The sequence below is a fragment of the Ovis aries genome, chromosome 1 (assembly GCF_016772045.2).
Source record: "Ovis aries strain OAR_USU_Benz2616 breed Rambouillet chromosome 1, ARS-UI_Ramb_v3.0, whole genome shotgun sequence".
Taxonomy (NCBI): Eukaryota; Metazoa; Chordata; class Mammalia; order Artiodactyla; family Bovidae; genus Ovis; species Ovis aries.
Window position 1 is genome coordinate 103,318,692 of NC_056054.1, and position 8,068 is coordinate 103,326,759.

At 42.0% G+C, this 8,068-nt stretch overlaps 2 long non-coding RNA genes across 2 annotated transcripts; one reads left to right on the top strand and one right to left on the bottom strand.

Annotated features, from left to right (window-relative positions):
* The first annotated feature begins 542 nt into the window (after positions 1-542).
* LOC121820293 (uncharacterized) lies at positions 543-1,807 on the top strand. Its single transcript, XR_006060763.1, has 2 exons — positions 543-580; positions 1,259-1,807. It is a non-coding gene; the product is annotated as an uncharacterized LOC121820293 (long non-coding RNA).
* A 3,745-nt stretch (positions 1,808-5,552) lies between these two features.
* LOC121820292 (uncharacterized) lies at positions 5,553-6,659 on the bottom strand. Its single transcript, XR_006060762.1, has 2 exons — positions 6,618-6,659; positions 5,553-6,091 (listed from the first exon to the last, which is right to left on the bottom strand). It is a non-coding gene; the product is annotated as an uncharacterized LOC121820292 (long non-coding RNA).
* Positions 6,660-8,068: the final 1,409 nt, after the last annotated feature.

Here is an 8,068-nt window from a genome sequence, read left to right on the forward strand (position 1 = left end):
AACTTTGTGGTCTCTAGTCATTTAATTGTCAAGAAGAGGCTAGAGACCAGTGGGGCATGGTGTACGGAAGGTGAGTTTAAAAAAACTGTGGGTAGGGGTTAAGATATGTGAGGTTAGGAAATCCTAGTCTCAACCATCAAGGGAAACAAAGCTGGGTGCTGGCAGGTGAAATGGAATAGGGAGGAAGTTTTCCATAGCAGATTCTTTGGGGGCTGGGGACTGGAAGAATCAGCAACTGTGACACTGAAGAAGCAACACTATTGTCAAGGAATTCCTCATATTTCCTAACTCATGCATAACAATGGCTCAGGGAGTATGTGACAAGGTCTCCAGTGAATCACTCTGCACTTCCTGAGTGAAGGATAAAGAAGTCCATGGACAAGAGAGATTTGTGATATCAGCATGAGTATGGCAATTTATTTTTGAGATTGCAAGCACGTGGAATTTAGGGTGGGAAACAAGTGCATCAGCCAGTCCTGGGATATTCCCCCTGGGTGGAGCTGCCTGGTCCTTATAAAAGGAGTCTCCATCACAGGGCTGTCATTGTCGTGACGGTCAAAAGTCTTCTTTGAAGCCTCAGGTGAGCGCTCTTAGAGATCTTTATGGAACATGGGTGTTGGGTTTAATCTGGGGGTAGAAGTGGATTTAATTGAAGCAATTAGTGCTGTGTCCGGGAAAAAGAAGATAATGAGGATTTAGGGATATATTGTTGGTATTTGGTCATGAATGCGATCTTAAATGTGAGGAGAAAATGGAGTCAGAGGCACAGTCTTAACCTGAGAGAGAGTAAGGGGACGAGATACTGTGCCACAGCACAGCACACATTAGTTCCAAATGCCCCCTTCTCAGCGTTCAATCCCACTGAGTGCCTGGTTTGGGCCTTTGCATTTTTCCTCAGAAGCCCACAGTCAGGTCAGCTTAGCCAGCAACCAAAACCTCATGGGAGAAATAAGTAGAGATTTGTTTGAGGATTGGCTACAAGTTTATTTTCCAGATTCTTCCTCAGAGTATGTTTACATTCGTACAATACTTGTGTAGGTAATTTTGTTTTAGAAAATTGTAGGAGAGACTAACCAGAAAAGACTGAAGATCTGAGAGCAAGAGATACTAAAAAATAATGGTGAAGAAGCTCTAAAAAACCATAAAGACTGTATTAGGAATCCAGCAGAGTCCTTAGTGACGGGAGTGTAGTTGGAGCTGCTAAATGTTCTACCAGTCAGACTCTAGTTATGAAGAATGTTGTCTGTTTGTATTTCAGATTCCTTGAGACCCAGGAAGGATGTCTCACCATCCGCATCCACATCCGCATCCACATCCACATCCACAACAGCATCAGCATCACCATCACCATCAGTGCAAGGAGCCCTGCCATCCACCTCCAATAGTGTGCCCACCGAAGTGCCATGAGCCTTGCCCACCCCATCCATGCCCACCTCCAGTGAGCCAGCAGAAATGCCCTCCTAGGCCACCATGCCCACCATGGGAGCAGAAGTGTCCACCGAAGTGGAAGTAAGGACCAGATTTCATCTGGACCAAGAAACAACATGATCCAGGCTCTTCCATTTCCTCCCTTCGGCCGTGGTGACGGAGTGCATCTTCCTTAATCTCCCTCCTCAACTGACAGCTGACAGAGAAAAGGCTTGGTTCCTGAAGCTGACACCATGTTGGTGGAAGAAGAGCAGCAGGTTCATCGCCTGATCTCTCTTTGCCTACTGTGTGTCTGTATCCATCTTGTGAAATCTACCCCATGAGCAAATAGTGTGTCTGTTCCTTTGCTTCTCCAATAAAGCATATTCATAGCCCTTAATATTTCTTTCTTTCATTTTTGGTTTTGGATTTTTTTGCAGATAGTATTTTTTAATCTCTTCTGTCAGCTACAAGTATTCTTCTGAGTGTTCCTTTTCATTCCCTTTGGAATATCAGCATTAGACTTTTCCTTCACTGAGTTCAGCTTTGCCTGAAATATGTCTTTTGGACTGGATCCATCAAAGTATTCCTTCAGTGGTTTCAGACTTGTTTCTATCTTTGTCTACCTTGAAGACCCTGAAAAGAATTGAATTCTCTCAGTCTCAGATTCCTTATTTGTAAAACCACTAGGCAAGAATCTATTCAACTCAGTGTACTCATAGAAAGTAATTTATTCACAAAGGTTTCCTAATTATTAACACATGCCAGGCAGTCTCTTATGTGCCAGGGACATGAAGATGGTGACTAAAGTCCTTTTTCCATCTAAACTCTTGAAGGGAGTTTGCACAAACACACACACACACACACACACACACACACACACACACGCAGATACAAGGCAAATAATAGTGATGCATAGTGATATTTTAGAGACAACTGTGTAGAAAAGCTCTTCCAAAGTGACTTTTAGGGCAAAGACTTGAGTGAAGAGAAGAGTGAGCCTTGAGTATCTGGGGTACACTGTACCAGTGAGAGGCAATGGCGAGTGCTGAGGCAGGGCAGAGGAACTGCAGGGAGAACAGTCATCCAAGAGACAATGTCTCCAAATGGGGTTGAAGACATTGGACCTGAAAGATGTAGCCAAGAATTTGATACTTTATTCACAGTTTTCCAGCCATACTATGCTGAAGTTCAAAGTCTCTCAACTTTATGTAATTCTCTACTATCACATCTATTTTCTTTTAAATGAGGGTGCATATGATCTTTTAAGAACAGTTTTTAAAAAATGGTTAAAGGACTAAGGAATACATGCATACCTATGGCTGAGCACTGAAGAATTGATGCTTTTGAACTGTGGTGTTGGAGAAGACTCTTGTGAGTCCCTTGGACTGCAAGGAGATCCAACCAGCCCATCCTAAAGGAGACCAGTCCTGGGCATTCATTGGAAGGACTGATGCTGAGGCTGAAACTTCAATACGTTGGCCCCCTCATGCCAAGAGTTGACTCATTGGAAAAGACTCTGATTTTGGTAGGGATTGGGGGCAAGAGGAGAAAGGGACAACAGAGGATGAGATGGCTGGATGGCATCACTGACTTGATGCACATGAGTTTGGGTGAACTCCAGGTGTTTGTATTGGACAGGGAGGCCTGGCATGCTGCAAATCATGGGGTCGCAGAGTCGGACACGACTGAGCAACTGAAATGAACTCAAATGATGGCTGATTCACATTGAGTTTTGTCAGAAAACAGCAAAATCCTGTAAGGCAAGTCTTCTTCAATAAAAATTAAATTAATTTTAAAAATTAATTCTTTTCCAAAGCACAAATTTATTTTATGAGAGTGATGATAGGAAAGGTAGCTCTGTTATTAAGTGTTCCCATCTTATAGGGAAGTTGACTCCATTAAATTCCATCACCTTATAGGTAACAAAATACTTAGACAATTTTACTGTTGTGCTTTCAACACTAAAAAGATCTGATTTTATTTTTAGGGGTGTTGACTTTGTACTCCTGGATAGGTAGTACACTAATATTTTTGACACACTTCCCTCTCCAATTTTGTCTTGAAGAAAAACAAGAGAAAGAAAAACAAAAAATAAAATTTTTTGATTTTAGGAGAACTTGATCAACACATTCAGAAAGTTCATGAAGCTTTGCTGTATGAAGTGGGTAATCAGAGACTGATCTCTTTATTTTCAAGAAACATGAAGTTAAGAAAAAGAACACTATGACCTCCTCAAAGACCCAAATTTTCTTATTAAATTGCATCCCATACCGTCTCCACCTGAAGTGACCACAGTCATGACTCCTAATATTCACTTTCTTGGTTTTTCTTTACGGTTTTCAACCATCGGTATAGGAATATCTCTAAAAATTATAGTTAAGTTACTAGCTTTTTCACTATATAAATGGAATTATACTGTATACCATAGTTTTGTCTCTCATCTTTCTGTTGACACTATGTAGCTTTGGTTTATCCACTAGTGAATTTTAGTATATCATTGTATGGCTATATTTCTCTCCTTGTACTATTGGTTGACCTCAGTTGTTCCCTGTTTGGAGCTGTTAGGAACACTAGGACATTTTCTTCATGTCTGTTAGTGCACATGTTCACACATTTCTGTAGGGGATGTTCCCAGAAGTATCCCACTTCTACTTTTACAGATAATGCCAAATTATTTTCCAAAGTACTTGCAACAATTCCAGACTCCTCCCAGAGGTGTAGTGTATTTGCTGCTTGTTCTGTGTCTCAATTAGTTTGTCATTTCCACACTTTTGAAGGCTTTACCCATCAAGTTTGCATGTTGAATACTCTTTTTTAAATGTTAGTGATTTTCAGAAGCTCTAAAAATAATCTTGTTGGCCATATTAAGGCATTTTCTTTGTAAAGTGACTGTTGTCGAGTTTTCTCTTCAGTGTCTGTTTATGACTGACTTCATAAGTTATTTACGTATTTTGGATACTGAGTTTTAACAACAGTTAGCCTAACACCTGGCAGCCAAGATTTTCTCCTATGTTTTCCTCCAGAAATTGTAGAGTCTCAGATCTTATGTTTTAGTGTGTGATACAATTTGTGTTAACATTTATATGATGTTAGGTAAAGGCCAAGCTTCAATTATTTCTGTCTCAGTATCCAACAGTTTGAGTACCATATATTGACAAGGTTTTTTTTCATCTGTTGAATTACCTAGACACCCTTGTTGAAAATCAGTTGACCATGTATGGTGTGGATCTAAGTCTGGATGTTCTATTATTGTGTTGATCTCTGTGTCTTTTCTTATGGGATAGCATCCTGTCTTAATTAGTGCAGCTCTATAATGCAATCCTGCGATTCATTCAGCAATTTTGATTTATGTTTAACTTACAGTTGAGAAGTGCATAGATATAAATTTTGAGGCCGTTAGGCCATCAGCATAGTATGGCTGTCAAATTATGAATAAATAATGAAAATCATTACTAAATCTTTGGACCCCAACCTCTCTGACCCCATTTAGAGGCAGTGTCTCCTTGATCACTGTCCTTTCAGTGGTTAATTTCCTCTGCCTTAGCCCTTGCCATCACCTCTCATGGTACAATGTATACCAGATCCACTCAAAGCTCACTCATTTCTTCACTCAAGTCACTGCCCCAAAAGCCACTCTGGAAGAGCTTTTCTCCAAATTTTCTCTAACATATACACATGCAGGACTATAAGTTGTCTTCTGCGTATGTGTGTGTGTAAAATGCCCTCAAGAATTTAGATGGATAAGGATGTTGGTCACCATTATCATGGCCCTGGCATATAAGAGATGGCCTGGCATGTATGAATAATTAAGAAACTTTTGTATATATATTAATTTCTATGAGTACACTGAGTTGAATACATTCTCTCCTAATTTTCTCAGGTAAGGAAACTGAGGCTGAGAGAATTCAGTTCTTTCAAGTGTCCTACAAGGTAGAGAAATAGACACGTTTGAAACCAATGAAAGCATTCCTTGATGGATCCAGTCCAAAATACATATTTCAGGCAAAGCTGAACTCAGTGAAGAAAAGTCTAACTCCAAAAATCCAATGGGAGAAAAAGGAACACACAGAAGAATACTTGTAGTTGACAGGAGACATTAAAAACACAAAGTGCAAAAGAAAAACATAAGAAGAAATGTGGACTCAACTTTGACGCAGGCTTTATTGGAGAAGCAAAGAATAGACACACTAAGTGCCCACAGGCTAGAGATCAGAACCCGGATTATAGACAGGCGCATGGCAAAGAGCAATCAGGCGGTTGCTCTTTATTCCACAGGGCGGTGTCAGCTTCAGGAAGCAAGCCATTTCTCTGTCAGCTGTCAGTCCAGGAGGGAGGTTAAGGAAGATGCAATCCATCACTGTGGCCGATGGGAGGACAATGGAAGAGCCTGGATCTTGTTTCTTGGTGCAGATGAAATCTGGTGCTGTTACTTCCACTTGGGTGGACACTTCTGCTCCCATGGTGGGCATGGTGGCCCAGGAGGGCATTTCTGCTGGCTCACTGGAGGTGGGCATGGATGGGGTGGGCAAGGCTCATGGCACTTCGGTGGGCACACTTTTGGAGGTGGATGGCAGGGCTCCTTGCACTGATGGTGATGGTGATGGTGATGCTGATGCTGCTGTGGATGTGGATGCGGATGCGGATGCGGATGGTGAGGCATCCTTCCTGGGTCTCAAGGAATCTGAAATACAGACAGCATTGTTCATAACAGAAAGTCTTACTCTTCCATTAACAGGGAGCCCTGTTCTACCACTTTCTAAAGAAAAAATTCCTTACACAAGTGCTGTGTGAATACAAGCACACTCTGAAGAAGAATAATCAGGATGTGAAACTTGTAGCCAATCTCAAAACACATCTCTACTAATTTCTCCCATGAGGTCCTGGTTGCTGGTCTAACTGACCTGACTGTTGCCTTCCAAGGAGAAATACAAAGGCCCAAACTCAGCACTCAGTGGGACTGAAGGCTGGGAAGGGTGCACTGTCATCTCCCTTACTCTCCACGGTTAAGACTGTGCCATTGACTGCATTCCACCCGCCACATTTAAGAGCACAGTTAAGAAGTCAAGAACAAGTACTGAAAACTACCCCTAAACTCTCATTATCTTCTTATTCCCATAGAGAGCACCAATTGGTTAAAATACAGCCACTTCTACGCTAAGATTATATCCTACCACACGAGTGCTAAAAACCTCCAAAATTGTACTCACCAGAGGCTCCAAAGAAGACCTATGACTGAGTATCACGAAGATAGCAGCACGGTGGGAGAGACTCCTTTTATAAGGGCCAGGCAGCTCCACCCAGAGGGAACATCCCAGATCTGGCATGATGCACTTGTTTCCCACCCCAAATACCATGTGCTTGCGATCTCAAAAATAAATTGCCACACTCATGCTGATATCACAAAGCTCCGCTGCCCGTGGACTTCCTCACCCTTCACTGAGGGAGTGCAGAGTGAGTCACCCCATACATTGTCTCAAAGCCCCGTGCCAATGTCATGCACCAGTTAGGAAATATGAGGAATTCTTTGACAATGCTACTGCTCCTCCATGGTTAAGATTGTGCTTCCCACATTCCCCAGCTCCCTACGCATCTGGTATGGGAAACTTACTACCCCATTCCATTTCACCTTCAGCACCCAGCTTTGTCTCCCTCAATGGTAATGACTAAGGTTTACTAAATGCACATATCTTAACCCTTACCCACAGTTTTTCTAAATTCCCCTTATACCCTGTTCTACTGATCTCTGGGCTTTTCTTGACACTTAAATGACTTAACCGTGGCCACAAAGTCTATCATGATTTTCCAGTACTAACAGTCTCGTTTCAGTTGTGTTTTCACATGGCTCCATAATGGACTTGAACAGGACAACATGATCCCGCAGGTTCCTCAGCCATAAGCTCATAGACTGTGGCCCCCCTTCATGAAACTCTACATTTGCTGCCCCACGACCATGAGTCATTTGTGGTCTAGTATTGTTTGTTGCTTTTCAGTTGCTTATTCATGTCCGACTCTTTGTGACCCCATGGACTGCAGCATGCCAGACTTCCTTGTCCTTCACTGTCTCCCAGAGTTTGCTCAAACTCATGTCCATTGACTCAGTAATGGTTGGATGTTTTTATCCAACCATTTCATCCTCTGTCGTCCCCTTCCCCTCCTGCCTTCAATATTTCCCAACGTCAATGTGTTTTCCAATGAGTTGGTGCTTCACATCAGGAGGCCAAAATACTGGAGCTCTGGCTTCAATATCAGTCCTTCCAGTGAATATTCAGAGTTGATTTCCTTTAGGAGTGACTGGTTTGATCTCCTTGCTGTCCAAGGGGCTCTCATGTGTCTTCTCCAGCACCACAGTTCAAAAGCATCAGTTCTTCAGTGCTCAGCCTTCTTTATGGTCCAACTCTAACATCCATACATGACTACTAGAAAAACTGTAACTTTGAGTATAGGGACCTTTGTCAACAAAGTGATGTCTCTGCTTTCTGATACACTGTCTAGGTTTGGTATAGTTTTGTTCCCAGGAGCAAGTGTCTTTAAATTTCATGAGTGCAGTCTCAGTCTTTGGTGATTTTAGAGCTCAAGAAAATAAAGTCAGGCACTGTGTCCATATTTCTCCCATCTATTTCTCATGATGTGATGGGATCAAATCTATGATCTTAGTTTT